This window comes from Pseudophryne corroboree, chromosome 9 (genome assembly GCF_028390025.1).
Source record: "Pseudophryne corroboree isolate aPseCor3 chromosome 9, aPseCor3.hap2, whole genome shotgun sequence".
Classification (NCBI taxonomy): domain Eukaryota; kingdom Metazoa; phylum Chordata; class Amphibia; order Anura; family Myobatrachidae; genus Pseudophryne; species Pseudophryne corroboree.
The window spans coordinates 375,553,579-375,568,844 of NC_086452.1; the positions used below are offsets into that span (position 1 = coordinate 375,553,579).

At 46.0% G+C, this 15,266-nt stretch overlaps 1 pseudogene; it reads right to left on the reverse strand.

The window, feature by feature from the left end:
* Positions 1-13,425: 13,425 nt before the first annotated feature.
* Positions 13,426-13,544, reverse strand: LOC134963862 (5S ribosomal RNA; annotated as a pseudogene).
* Between the last annotated feature and the right edge of the window lie 1,722 nt (positions 13,545-15,266).

A 15,266-nucleotide genomic window follows, 5' to 3' on the forward strand; every position in this document is an offset into this window, starting at 1 on the left:
TTCCATTAATTTGTGGAATTGACACCATGTCAAGAAGCTGCACTTCACCAGGATAGAGGGGGGTCCTACACGATACTAGTCACTACTTTTAGCACTTAGTGTATATATACGTTAATTACATTTATTTTAGTGTGTGTATCTGTATGTATGTCCTCACTGATTGATCAATGCCCGGCCAAAACCCCTGAAACTAGAAACATGAAATTCGGAGAGTATATTCCTTGTATGATGTAAGTAGCCACTAAGCAGGGTTTTATCAAAATTTGACTCCTAAGGGGGTGATAAGGGGTAAAATGTTTCCCATGTCAGCTTGAGTGGTGGAGCTGCAGCGCAGGCTAATATTTAAATAGGCATGCCACACCAACTGCAATCCATGTTTGGCTGCAATTGAGGTGGCAGTTGGTGTGCCCAGAATATTGGTGAATATTGGACTGTGCAGCTGACGGGCACAAGAAGTTAATTTCAGCTCCCTACCTCCGGAGGTGGTGAGCTGTATAATGGTTTTATCCTTCATAAGGACTTTGCACCAGCCCACACAGCTCTCCCTGTTAAGCAGTTTTTGTCCGAGAAATAGATTGCAATGCTAGAACACCCTCCATACTCTTCAGACCTAGCACTGTGTTGCTTCTTTCTTCTAAAGTTAGATCTATCCTTAAGGGAACCCATTTTGCATCAGTTACTGAGGTAAAGAAGAAAATTATGGAGCTGTTGAGACAGCTGACAGATAATGAGTCAAAGCACAGCTTTGACCAATGGATAATAAGAATGAAGTGGTGCATGGATGCAGAAAGGAAGTACTGTATATAGAAGGGTAATAGAATTAAAATGGACGTAATATAATTAAATGTAAATGATAGCATCAGTCTCGTTATTTAATAGACACATCTCGTGTGTCTAAATGTTACCCTCCAAACTCTAGTGTGTACAGTATATCTCTGTGCACCACCCCAGTGTGTGTGTGTCACTAAGTCCCCCACCCAGGTCCAAGTATTTGTTTCACTATGTACCCCCATGCCCCCAATATGAATGACATCATGTCACCCCCCCTCCACAGGCCCCAATGTGTGTCACTGTGTTGTCCTCCCAGGCCGCAGTATGTGTCAGCCTGTCTTCCTCAGGCCTCAGTGTCTATATCTCCATGTACCTCACAGGCCCAGTGTGTGTATCACTATGTGCTTTTCCCCTGGTTCCAGTTTATGCGTCACCATATCACCCCAGGCCCCAGTATGAATGTCAACATGTCACTCCCACCTCCCCAGGCTCCAATGTGTGTTGCCATGTTGTTCTTCCAAGCCCCAGTGTGTGTCACCATATTGTCCACATGCTTCAATCTGTATGTTTCCATATCCCCTCCAGTCCCCAATATATATGTCTACATGTCCCCCCATGTTTGTGTGTGTGTGTGTGTGTGGCAGGGAGGGGGGGGTCACTAAAATCTAGAGTACCTTGCCTCCAGGGACCTGGGATGAAGTTACGCCACTGCTGCAGTGCAAACTTAAATGACATCACAAGCTTTTTGTGAATGAGAAAAGGCAGATAATTATTTTGTTGCTATCCTCAGACACTTGTTGCTTGCAATCCAATAGTCAGATGCAAACATACATATGTTATGTATGCAATTAGCATCTGAAAACACTTTCTCTTGAAATGGAGGAGACTATAGTGCTAGCTAATGAGTGTGGTGTGTGTGGACTGTTCAATTTGAGGATAAACATTAAAATAACATTCATTAATAAACATATCTAAGCAAAATGGAAAATAGATAAATGCCTCATTAACCAAACAGATATACGCTTCTTTTTCTTCTGTAATTGAATGCAACTCTCGGGAAATGAGCATTCTGTGATGAGTAAGTTTTTCCCTTATGAAAACATGATTATATGCATACTAATTGCTTCAAAGAGGCTCACAGAAATAAGTGTTAGACAGCAACAAAGTTTCTTTAAAGGTGAGAGATTGTGAGTTAAGGTGAATAAAGATTTTTTTTTCATATACGTTAATGTAAGAAACTATTTCCTAATATTTCATTTGAAAAAGCAGATGGGATTATTTTGATCAGTGTAGTAAAATAAATCTGAAACACTGATCGCCACCACTAATCTCAAATGTTTCCTCTACCAACATGACCCAGAGGTTACTCCAGATATACAGGACAATGACCACTGCTATGGATTGTTAATGTCTACTGATAATGTCCACTGTTATGGACCACTCTTAAGAACTTTCACAGTCTGCACAACATAGCTGGCCTTAATACCCACCACCCTTTGCATCTGCCCTCTCTGGGAAAAATGGAATTCCAAGATTGCATTGCTTCTTATCCCTTCACTATCTATAGGATGAAGGGCCTCACTTTGGTGCAACAATGCAGATTTACTGGCTTCGGTTGCAGATCTGAGATGATCCTTCTGAGTAACCTAAAGCTGGGTACACACTTGTCCGATCCTCAGCAGATCAGAACACAAATCAGACTGTTTATATAATCTTTCTGCAGACCTGCGCGCATATTCTACATCCAATGCTCGCTACACACATGTCCAATATTTCAGCAGACCAATCTTTGTCTGCCAAAACATTCTGCTGAAAAAATATAATTTTGGTCTGGGGAAAAGAGATTTATTAATGAGGAATTTTATTAATTATAATGGTGAAAGGGGCATGGGGACAGCATTTTAATGTTCCTTCCAAAAAGAAAGGAATGTTTGGGTCCCTCCCCTCAGGCATAAGTAGTCTTTGAGCCGACCCAGGTACAAAAAATATGGGGAACAAAATAAGTAGGGCTTTCCCATATTTAATAAACCAACACCAGGCTCTTGGAGCCGGCCCTGGTTCTATAAATAAGTGGAACAAAACAAGTAGGAGTCACTCATATTTTCAGAACCAGCACCGGGCTCCACTAGTAGGAGGGTAATGCCACAGCCAGGAGGACACACTTAACGGGGTTCCATAGTCGAACATTTATTCTCTTTGACTAGTCAGCCCAGGCTGAGGATTCCTGGGGAAGTAACCCCCCCCCCCTCCAATAAAAGGGAAACACTCTCTACTGGAAACCTAAGACTAAAGCTGAAGCTCGGGGCTATCCCTGGTACCCTTGGGATGTGGATGCTGAGTTGATAGTCCATTTGTGATACATTAATATTGTCTTTTACAGAAGGACTCAGGGGCAGATCTAGGGGCAGGCATGCAGGGTAATGGCCTGGAGCACTGTGGCCTGAGGGTGTGGCTACAGTAACCACACTGGCACTGTTAATCTGATGGCACCTGCCTGCTCTTGCCTGCCACCAGCACCATATTCATTTTAAATTTGGTGCTGGCCATCAGCCAATCAGAGCTTGAATCGTGAGCTTTGATTGGCTTACCAGTTGGCATCATATTTAAAATGGCTGCCAGAGACCGGACTCAGTGATGGGACAGAAGAGGCATGTGCTGCACTCTCCTGCCCCCAGACATGGACAGCAGAAATCCAGTGGAGGCAGCCCAGCAGTAGCGCGGTGGAGAAAAAGGAGGCCCGGGGCAGTAAGCACTGCTAGGTTAGGGCATTATGTAACTGGCATTATGTGTATCTGGCACTATACTGGGCAGTTTGTGTAACTGCCACTTTCTGGGGGCATTATGTGTATCTGGCACTATACCAGGGACATTATGTGTATCTGGCACTATACTGGGGGAAGTATGTGTATCTGGCACTATACTGGGGGACAGGATGTGTATCTGGCACTATACTGGGGACATTATGTATATCTGGCACTATACTGGGGCATTTTGTGTATCTGGCACTATACAGGGGGCATTATGTGTAACTGGCACTATACTGGGGGCATTATGTGAAACTGGCACTATGTTGGGGGCAGTATCTATATCTGCTAGTATTCTGGGGCATTATGTGTATCTGACACTATACTGGGGTCATTACGTGTATCTGGCATTATACTGGGGACATTATATGTATATGGCAGTACAGGGGTCAGTGATGTAGTATAGAATATAGAGGGGTCAGTGATGTAGTGTAGGCTATAGAGGGGTCAGTTAAAATACTAATCCCAGGTACTTAGTAAACCATTATTGAATTAAGATGCAAAATGCAGAAATAAATGTATGCAATCTGGGTAAAAAAAAAATCAGAAAGGTCAGATATTCAATTTGACCTGCACCTTAGCTTGCAGCACATATCGTTCTGCTTAAAATAAGATTTTTTTTTGTGGGGGGGGGGGGTTAGGAGTCGGACCCCAAAGGAGATTTTCGCACTGGGCTCCGCTTGGTCTAGAACCGGCCCTGGGAAGACAGGTCCCAGCAAGCCTCCCCTGCATGCTGGTACTTGGAGAACGACATGTACTGTACCAGCAGGTGGGGCATTAAACGACCGCTGGTACTTGAAGGCCCCCTGTAAAAGAAATAGTAAAATAAAATAGGACATCAAATGTTTTGATATTTTATTATACAGCATCTTCAAGCTCTTTTGCATGGCCGCTGCCTCCCCCACAACTTCCTTGGCGTCTTCATCTGGATGGTGGCAGACTATAAGCTCTTTTGCATGGCCGCCTCCCATCCAGGACTTCCCCGGCATCTTGCATCTTTAGAATCTCTTTGTCATTCCTCCTCCGCTGACTGACACCCACTGCCTGCGCTGGCTAATATTAGCTGACACAAGTGCGTGGGTCGGGTGTGGTTCATCAAATCGACAGTGTCTAGGTCGACAATGTTTAGGTCGACCACTATAGGTAGACAGTCACAAGGTCGACATGGATGGAAGGTCGACAGGGTTTCTAGGTCGACATGTGCTAGGTCGACAGGTCTAAAGGTCGACATGAGGATTTTTTTTTTGTGTCGTTTTCTTCGTAGAGTGACCGGGATCCCAAATTAGTACACCGCGTCCCCTCGCATGGCTCGCTTCGCTCACCATGCTTCGGGCATGGTGCCTTCGCTCTGCTACCGCTTCGCTCGGCACACTTTACCGTTCCAATCGTAGTCCACGTGGATCGTTAAGTATGAAAAAATTCAAAAAAAGAAAAAAAAATTGAAAAACTCATGTCGACCTTTAGACCTGTCGACCTAGCACATGTCGACCTAGAAACCCTGTCGACCTTCCATCCATGTCGACCTAGTGACTGTCGACTATAGTGGTCGACCTAAACATTGTCGACCTAGACACTGTCGATCTTCAGACCGGATCCTGCGTGGGGCGACAACCCTGTGACCCCGGCCATCTTGAATTTTTAAAATGGCGCCATGGCTCCATTTTTGAAATTGGAACTTGCACCCCAGTATTATGCAGGCCGCCCACTGCCGAACTCTGCACAAGTATAGTTCCCCATCCCACCACCTTGCTCCCCTCGCAATACCCTCTGCCGAGTCCCACCACACTGATAGTGTGCTGGGCTGCCGGAACCAGACATCTATCGCCTGCTTCAGTCTCAGCAGCCTACACACTACAGTATTGTTCAGATAGTCAGAGGTCGGGTCTCCTAGTGTTTAAGCAGGTTTAAAAACAAGGGGACCCAACAGGCGGCCAGGAAGGGGTATGCGGGTAGGTCGGAAAAGGCAGGGGGACCCGCATGCAGCCTCTGTTGTGGGCTCCTTCCTGTTCAGCAGCAATTAGATTCTGGCATAATGCCAGAGTGTACTGTGCATGCGCAGGTCTCCGGGAACATCTCCAGTGCGCATGCACAAATCACTCGAAAATGGCCACGGCGGCAATTTTCCAAGTGATTTATGCCTGCACTGGAGGGCCGCCGCCGCGGGACTCCAGAGTGGTAAATATAATATATGGGTGCAATGTGTGTGGTATGGGCCCCCCTGGACACAGGGGCCCCTGTGTAGGGTACATACTGCACCCATTATAGAAACGCCTATGGGTGGAGGGTACACACTTGTCCAATGTCGGGCAAGCCGGTCAGTTGGGTGTCGGATCTCCTGAAGGATTGGACAAGTGTGTACCCAGCTTTATTCCGATGTTTTTGCAAGTGATCTGAAATGTGCAGAAGTTGTCTATTACACAAGACTCCTCCTGCACACAGAAATACATTGGCACTCTTGTGATCAGCGATGAATCACAATGAACATTGTATAGTAGGGGTCATTCCGACCCGATCGCTCGCTGCAGTTTATCGCAGCGCAGCGATCGGGTCGGATCTGCGCATGCGCAGCGCATGCTGGCCGGCCGAAGGCCGTTGTAGTGTAGCGATCGCCTATGCCTGATTGACAGGCAGAGGCGGTCACTGGGCGGGAGGGGGCTGGACGGCGGCATTAAGCCACCGTTTAGGGGGCGTAGTTCGGCCAACGCAGGCATGGCCGGGCCGATGGGGGGGCGGGCCGTGCGGCTGCGTGACATCATACGGCGTCGCTGCAACCCGGGCAGTGAGGAGGTTCTCCCGGCCAGCCGCAGGAGCTGCCCTGGCCGGGAGTTACTCTTGAAATGCAAAATCATCACCACTGTGCGATGCTTTTGCATTTCTGTGGGGGGGGGCACTGACATGCGGGGCGGACTAGCCCTGTGCTGGGCGTCCCCCCGCATGTCTGAGTGCCTGATCGTAGCTGTGCTAAATTTAGTACAGCTACGATCAACTCGGAATGACCCCCAGTGTGTATTCCCCAATTCGTCATTTGTCTGGTCACATCTTCGCCATTTGATGTGTTGTTTGTCAGATGAGGTGATGCAACTTACAATGCAATATATCCTGTAGCAATATGTATCCTGTCATCAGGGAAAATAATAGAAAGGGTTACTGTATTACTTGTAATATTAGTGAGTGCTTTAACAGTGCCTCCTAATCAATATAATATACTGTAAGTTTTTAAGGGAGAACAGCCCCTCAAACTAAGAATACAGGGTTGGTCCACCTGTTCCTGTGTGGAAATAAATCTTTCTTTGTTATTATAATTAATGGTGTTGTCACTCATTATCATTTACGAAAATATATTAAAAACAGTAATGCTAAAATTATTCACTTTCCAGGTAATTTACATTATCAACAAATCTGCGTGAAAAATTATTTTGCAGCTCTAATGAAGTAGATGGAACAATTCAAATATTCTGAAATAACTACATTCTCAACTCTTCTGTGTGTAACTACTTTACTTATATAGTAATCTAACAGTACATGAAACAACATTATTTACAACATGGAGCAAACTGCAACCAATCAGATTGCACCTTTCATTTTTTTTTTGAACTAGAAACGTAATGGAAAAAATAAACAAGCTGCACCAAATAAGTGCATTCCCAGTGAGTGAAATGACCAGCTGAATTGGCTGTACATAATATGATTTAATAAACACAAATTCCAATATACGGCACTTATAAACATGTCTAAAATCATAACCAATCTATGGATATGTGAATCCACACATAACACTCATAAATCGGGATGGTATCGGAATCCCAGTAGTTGGAAGCTCCCCAGTCAGAATGCCGACAGCGACATCTCAACATTCAGAATCCCGATGGCTCCCAGTGAGTATTTTAACACTACCCATAACTCTACCCTAACCCCCCGATCTCACAGAATAACCCCAACCCACCCCTCCTGCAGCCTAACCTTAACCGTCCCCTTCCACAGCCTAACCCTAACCTTCCCCTGCTGCAGCCTAACACAAACCCTATCCCTAGTGCCTAAACCTAACCCCAGTACTTACTGTCTGGATCCATTGTGATGCCGCAGTTGGCATTCTGACTGTTGGGATCCTGACTGCATCACTATAAATCAGCTATATAAAGTTTCAGATTCATGCAGCAACAACGCTAGATAATTACCGTATACAGTGCATCCGGAAAGTATTCACAGTGCTTCACTTTTTCCACATTTAGTTATGTTACAGCCTTATTCCAAAATGGAATAAATTCATTTTTGTCCTCAAAATTCTACACAGGTAAAAACGCAGGCGTGCCTGGCCGAACGCAGGGCGTGTTTGTGACGTCAAAGCAGGAACTAAACAGACTGAAATGATCGCAAGGTAGGAGTAGGTTTGGAGCTACTCAGAAACGGCATGAACATTTTTCTGAGCAGTTCTGCTAACCTTTCGTTCGCACTTCTGCTATGCTAAGATACACTCCCAGAGGGCGGCGGCTTAGCGTGTGCACTGCTGCTAAAAGCAGCTAGCGAGCGATCAACTCGGAATGAGGGCCATAGTGAGCTGGCTTTTTGTGTTATTTTGGAACTATGATAGTAGTAATATGGATACAGCACATTTGCACACATTACACTTTGATTTTAAATAAGGCCAAATAAGATAACAGAAGACACCAATAATGCTTTAAAACAGTTTTACAGTATTACAATTATTGACTATCAGGGCCGTAACTAGGTGTGTGCAGAGTGTACTTCGCACATAGGGGGTGATTCCGACCTGATCGCTAGCAGGCTGTTTTTAGCAGGTAGTCGCCGCCTACAGGGGGAAGGGGGGATTCGCTGTGCAGGGCTGCGAACTGCTGTGCAGAGAGCTGCACAAACAAAAGTTTGTGCAGTTTCTGCACAGCTCAGGACTAACTCACCTGTTGCGATGATCTTGTCCGGAGCTGACGTCAGGACCCCTCCCTGGACACGGCTGGATACGCCTGTGTTCGCCCGGACACGCCTTCAAAATGGTGAGTAGACACCCCCGGCCGCCTCTTCCTGTCACTCTTTTAGCGTTCGCTGCTGCAAACGCTTTCTTCGCCCATTTCGTTGCATGCGCAGTTCTGACCCATTTGCATGGCTGCTAAAAATTGCAGCGTGCGAATGGGTCGGAATGACCCCCATAGCGCTGCAGGGTAGGGGGCGCTGTTAGCAGTACTTGTCTGTTACGAATTATCAAATCACTTTCACTTGCAGCTTCCCCCCTTTTTGAAGCCCAGCATCTCCTGACCATTCCGGTCTCCTGCCCCCAACCCTTTTGTTGGTAATACATATACAGCATTCATGGACTTGAGAGCTCCTTGTTGTTCAGTCGCACTTTCCTTTATTACATTTCAGGATGCTGATGTGCCCAGGATTCAAACCCGCTAAGCTAGAGAATTCCAAGCTGGAGAGTTTTAACTATTTGAAGCTTACCTTGTACCTTGTGAAGGGGTGATCGGCATTGCGGCTGGGCAGATCTATGTAGTGTGTGGCTGCAAGGGATTGGACGTGTGGCTGCACACTGCATGGCTCTTCTCGATTATATATATATATATATATATATATATATATATATATATATATATATATATATACAGGTTGAGTATCCCTTATCCAAAATGCTTGGGACCAGAGGTATTTTGGATATCGGATTTTTCTGTATTTTGGAATAATTGCATACCATAATGAGATATCATGGTGATGGGACCCAAGTCTAAGCACAGAATGCATTTATGTTACATATACACCTTATACACATAGCCTAAAGGTAATTTCTCTAACGTCCTAAGTGGATGCTGGGACTCCGTAAGGACCATGGGGATTAGCGGCTCCGCAGGAGACTGGGCACAACTAAAGAAAGCTTTAGGACTACCTGGTGTGCACTGGCTCCTCCCACTAAGACCCTCCTCCAGACCTCAGTTAGATTTCTGTGCCCGGCTGAGCTGGATGCACACTAGGGGCTCTCCTGAGCACCTAGAAAGAAAGTATATTTAGGTTTTTTATTTTCAGTGAGATCTGCTGGCAACAGACTCACTGCAGCGAGGGACTAAGGGGAGTTCGTTCCCGGAGCCGCGCCGCCGTCCCCCTTACAGAGCCAGAAGCACGAAGAAGGTCCGGAAAATCGGCGGCAGAAGACTTCGGTCTTCACCAAGGTAGCGCACAGCACTGCAGCTGTGCGCCATTGCTCCTCATGTACACCTCACACTTCGGTCACTGATGGGTGCAGGGCGCTGGGGGGGGGGGGGGCGCCCTGAGGGCAATAAATAACACCTTGGCTGGCAAAATATACATCATATATAGTCCCAGAGGCTATATAGATGTAAAATTACCCCTGCCAGTATCACAGAAAAAGCGGGAGAAAGTCCGCCGAAAAGGGGGCGGGGCTTCTCCCTCAGCACACTGGCGCCATTTTCTCTTCACAGTGCAGCTTGAAGACAGCTCCCCAGGCTCTCCCCTGTAGTTTTCAGGCTCAAAGGGTTAAAAAGAGAGGGGGGGGCACTAAAGTTAGGCGCAATATATGTATACAAGCAGCTATTTGGGGAAAAATCACTCAGTTATAGTGTTAATCCCTGCATTATATAGCGCTCTGGTGTGTGCTGGCATACTCTCTCTCGGTCTCCCCAAAGGACTTTGTGGGGTCCTGTCCTCAGTCAGAGCATTCCCTGTGTGTGTGCGGTGTGTCGGTATGGCTGTGTCGACATGTTGGATGAGGAAGGTTACGTGGAGGCGTAGCAGAGGCCGATAAATGGGATGTCGCCCCCTGTGGGGCCGACACCAGAGTGGATGGATAGGTGGAAGGTACTAACCGACAGTGTCAACTCCTTACATAAAAGGCTGGATGACGTAACAGCTGTGGGACAGCCGGCTTCTCAGCCCGCGTCTGCCCAGGCGTCTCAAAGGCCATCAGGGGCTCAAAACAACGCCCGTTACCTCAGATGGCAGACACAGATGTCGACACGGAGTCTGACTCCAGTGTCGACGAGGTTGAGACATATACACAATCCACTAGGAACATCCGTTACATGATCTCGGCAATGAAAAATGTGTTACGCATTTTCTGACATAAACCCAAGTACCACATAAAAGGGGTTTTATTTTTGGGGAGAAAAAACAGCCACTGTTTTGTTCCCCCATCAGATGAATGAATGAAGTGTGTAAAGAAGCGTGGTTCCCCCGATAAGAAACTGGTTATTTCTAAAAAGTTACTGATGACGTACCCTTTCCCGCCAGAGGATAGGTCACGTTGGGAGATATCCCTTAGGGTGGATAAGGCGCTCACACGTTTGTCAAAAGGTGGCACTGCCGTCTTAGGATACGGCCACCTTGAAGGAACCTGCTGATAAAAAGCAGGAGGCGATCCTGAAGTCTGTATTTACACACTCAGGTTATATACTGAAACCTGCAATTGCCTCAGCATAAATAGTGCTGCTGCAGCGTGGTCTGACACCCTGTCAGATAATATTAATACGCTAAAACAGGGATAATAATATTTGCTAACATTGAGCATATTTAAGACGTTGTCTTATATATAAAGGATGCACAGAGGGATATTTGCCGGCTGGCATCCAGAATGAATGCAATGTCCATTCTGCCAGGAGGGTAGTAGAAACCCGGCAGTGGACAGGTGATGCTGCATTTAAAAGGCACATGGAGATTCTGCCTTATAAGGGTGAGGAATTGTTTGGGGATGGTCTCTGGGACCTTGTATCCACAGCAACAGCTGGGAAGAAAATTTTTTACCTCCGGTTTCCTCACAAAAGCCTAAAGAAAGCACCGTATTTTCAGGTACAGTCCTTTCGGCTTCAGAAAAGCAAGCGGGTCAAAGGCGCTTCCTTTCTGCACAGAGACAAGGGAAGAAGGAAAAAGCTGCACCAGTCAGCCAGTTCCAGGATCAAATATCTTCCCTCGCTTCCTCTGAGTCCACCGCATGATGCTGGGGCTCCACAGGTGGAGACAGGTGCGGTGGGGGCGCGTCTCGGGAACTGCAGGGATCAGTGGGCTTGCCCACAGGTGGATCCCTAGGTTCTGCAAGAAGTATCACAGGGATACAGGCTGGAGTTCGAGACGACTCCCCCTCGCCGTTGCCTCACATCAGCCTTGCCTGCTGCCCTCGGAGAAAGGTAGTACTGGCGGCAATTCACAAGCTGTACTTCCAGCAGGTGAAATCAAGGTACCCCTCTTTCAACAAGGCCGGGGTTACTATTCCAAAATGTTGTGGTACCGAAACCAGACGGTTCGGTGAGACCCATTCTAAAATTGAAATCCTTGAACACTTATATACGAAGGTTCAAGTTCAAAATGGAATCGCTCAGGGCGATTATTGCAAGCCTGGAAAATTTCAGGGTATCACTGGACATCAAGAAACCTGCATGTCCCTATTTACCCTCATCACCAGGTGTACCTCAAAATTGTGGTACAGGATTGTCATTACCAATTCCAGACGTTGCCGTTGGTCTGTCCCCGGCACCGAGGGTATTTACCAAGGTAATGGCCGAAGTACTTATCCCGTACTTGGAAGATCTCCTTATAAAGGCGAGGTCCAGGGAGCAGTTGTTCGTCGGAGTAGCACTATCTTGGGAAGTGCTACAACAGCACGGCTGGATTCTGAATATTCCAAAGTCACAGCTGGTTCCGACGACGCGTCTACTGTTCCTGGGTATGGTTCTGGACACAGAACAGGATAAAAAGGGTTTCTCCCGGAGGAGAAGTCCAAGGAGTTGGCGTCTCTAGACGGAGACCTCCTAATACAAATACAGGTATCGGTGCATCTATGCACGCGAGCCTTGGGAAAGATGGTAGCTTCTTACGAAGAATTTCCATTCGCCAAGTCCCATGCAAGGATCTTCCAGCGGGATCTGTTGGACAAGTGGTCCGGGTCGCATTCTCAGATGCATCGGCGGATAACCCTGTCTCCAAGGGCAAGGGTGTCGCTGTGGTGGTGACTGCACATCTTCTACGGGGCCGCAGATTCGGCATACAGGACTGGGTCCTGGTGACCACGGATGCCAGCCTTCAAGGCTGGGGGGCAGTCACACAGGGAAGAAACTTCCAAGGCCTATGGAAAAGTCAGGAGACTTCCCTACACATAAATGTTCTGGAACTTTGGGCCATTTACAATGCCCTAAGTCAGGCTAGACCCCTGCTTCAACACCGGCCGGTGCTGATCCAGTCAGACAACATCACGGCGGTCGCTCATGTAAACCGACAGGGCGGCACAAGAAGCAGGATGGCGATGGCAGAAGCCACAAGGATTCTCCGATGGGCGGAAAATCAGGTGTTAGCACTGTCAGCAGTGTTCATTCCCGGAGTGGACAACTGAGAAGCAGACTTTCTCAGCAGACACGACCTCCACCCGAGAGAGTGGGGACTTCATCCAGAAGTCTTCCAAATGATTGTACACCGTGGGGAAAGGCCACAGGTGGACAGGATGGCATCCCGCCTCAACAAAAAGCTACAAAGATATTGCGCCAGGTCAAGGGACCCTCAGGCGATAGCTGTGGACGCTCTGGTAACACCGTGGGTGTAGTAAAGGGGAAAGAAAAAGAAAAAAAGGGACCTTTGTCGGGAGCACTCCCACTTGGAAACGATAATGATTTGAGTAATGAACAATGATATGAAAAGTGAAGTAATTAAAATGTAACCTTTAATTTTATTATATTAAAATATTGGTACACCAGTTATATTATTTCACTATTTAGGGGCTAATCAATGTGAGCCACCTGGTAAAGCTAAATTGTGAAAATATTGATGAAAATACAGGGCATTATTTGGCAGGCCCAGGGTACTTGGATCTATGGAATAGGTAATATAACCAAATTAGTGCCGTCAAAAGAACCTACAACACCTGGTATTCCTTAGTGGTCCACCACCTAAGTACTGACCAGGCCCAACACCGTATTGCTTCCAAGATCAGACGAGATTGGGCATGCGCGGTGTGGTATGGTAGTAGATCAGCATTGATATGGCGATTTCTACCACTAATATATAGATGGTAGAGGGTTATTGGTAAGTACCTTGTTACCAAATTAGCCGAGTAATCTCTAAAGAGACAATATATGTTTAACCATCATTGCACCAAAATGTATCCCAAATCTGTAGGTATACGTGGGTTTAAATCATGTGGTTAATGATTTCTCGGCCCGCAGGGAATGCCTGTATGTTTCATGATGTGCTGTGCAGCACCTATGAAAATTGGGTTTGCGCTGCGAATAAGGCAGATATAGGCCACTGTTCTACTGATAACATGCCACAGTATTTGTATATGATCCAAAGAGAAATCGTCTCTATTTGTTAATTGGATCACCCTGTTAAAGGGAAAAACAAAGGTTATTGTGAAGTTGTAAGCTCAAAGGTTATAAATACACCTCCTATTATGCCATGATCGAAAATGCAGGACAAAGAATGATATAAAAAATGTTAGGAGAAAGAAAACAGACTTGGAAAGTAGACAAGATGTATAACAGTCTCAATTATCCAATTAAGGACTAATTAGTGCCATGGTGCCTAACAAAGTATAGGTGTTGTCTTTGAAACAGAAAAATTTGCCACAATAACTTATATAGCATGTATCCACAGTGTATCTATAATGTGTCTGTCTAACATGTAATAGACAGACAAGAATTGCCAAAATGAACCCAAAGAAGGGACATATAAAATGATCCCCCAAAAGATCATATGCTAGGTGATTTTTTCAAAATGTTTAGCTATGATATGCACAATAGCTTTATATTCCAACAAAAACCTGCATATGAATAGGTACTGATGCACTATATTGTGATGATTGGCATAACATTTGCCAAAGAGACCAATGCACGCTGTTTCTTAATTGTGTATGTGCAAATAGGTTTGACGGGAGATAGTGTAGCAGATGGGACAATACAATAATTATGTTTGCCCGCTCTCCGTGCGCCGCTGGCCGCTGAGCTCCGGCGTCAATAAGGTTTGTCAAATATCCTCTCCTGCTACTGGGAGATCGATAGGCAAGTAGGGACAAAAAATACTTAAGTGTCTGTCTGCTCGTAACGCGCCGCTGACCACCGGGCTCCAGCGTCCGTGCTGCCTCTCTGATCTCCTCTCCTGTCGGTCTCTGATCATGTGAGCGCACTCATCATGACCCTCCTGTTCACCTCCCAACGTACGTTTCACAGATTAGCTTGTTCACGGGTAATATATATAACTGGTGTACCAATATTTTAATATAATAAAATTAAAGGTTACATTTTAATTACTTCACTTTTCATATCATTGTTCATTACTCAAATCATTATCGTTTCCAAGTGGGAGTGCTCCCGACAAAGGTCCCTTTTTTTCTTTTTCTTTCCCCTTTACTACATATGCATTGGACCTATGGGAGCACCATCGACAATCACTGTTTATATCTACACAAAAAAATATTTCTATTGGTAGATGGTGATACATTTTCAGAATTTTTCTGATGGGTCGGTTATCTTGGAAACCTCTTGCAAATAAATTTTAAACATAAACCACCCAGTCCTGTGCGGCATCCTTAAATCTAACTTTATACTGAACACCGTGGGTGTACCAGTCGGTGTATTTGTTCCCTTCTCTGCCTCTCATACCCAGGGTAATGAGAATAACAAGAAGGAGAGGAGTAATAACTATACTCATTGTTCCGGGTGGCCAAGAAGAGCTTGGTACCCAGAACTCCAAGAA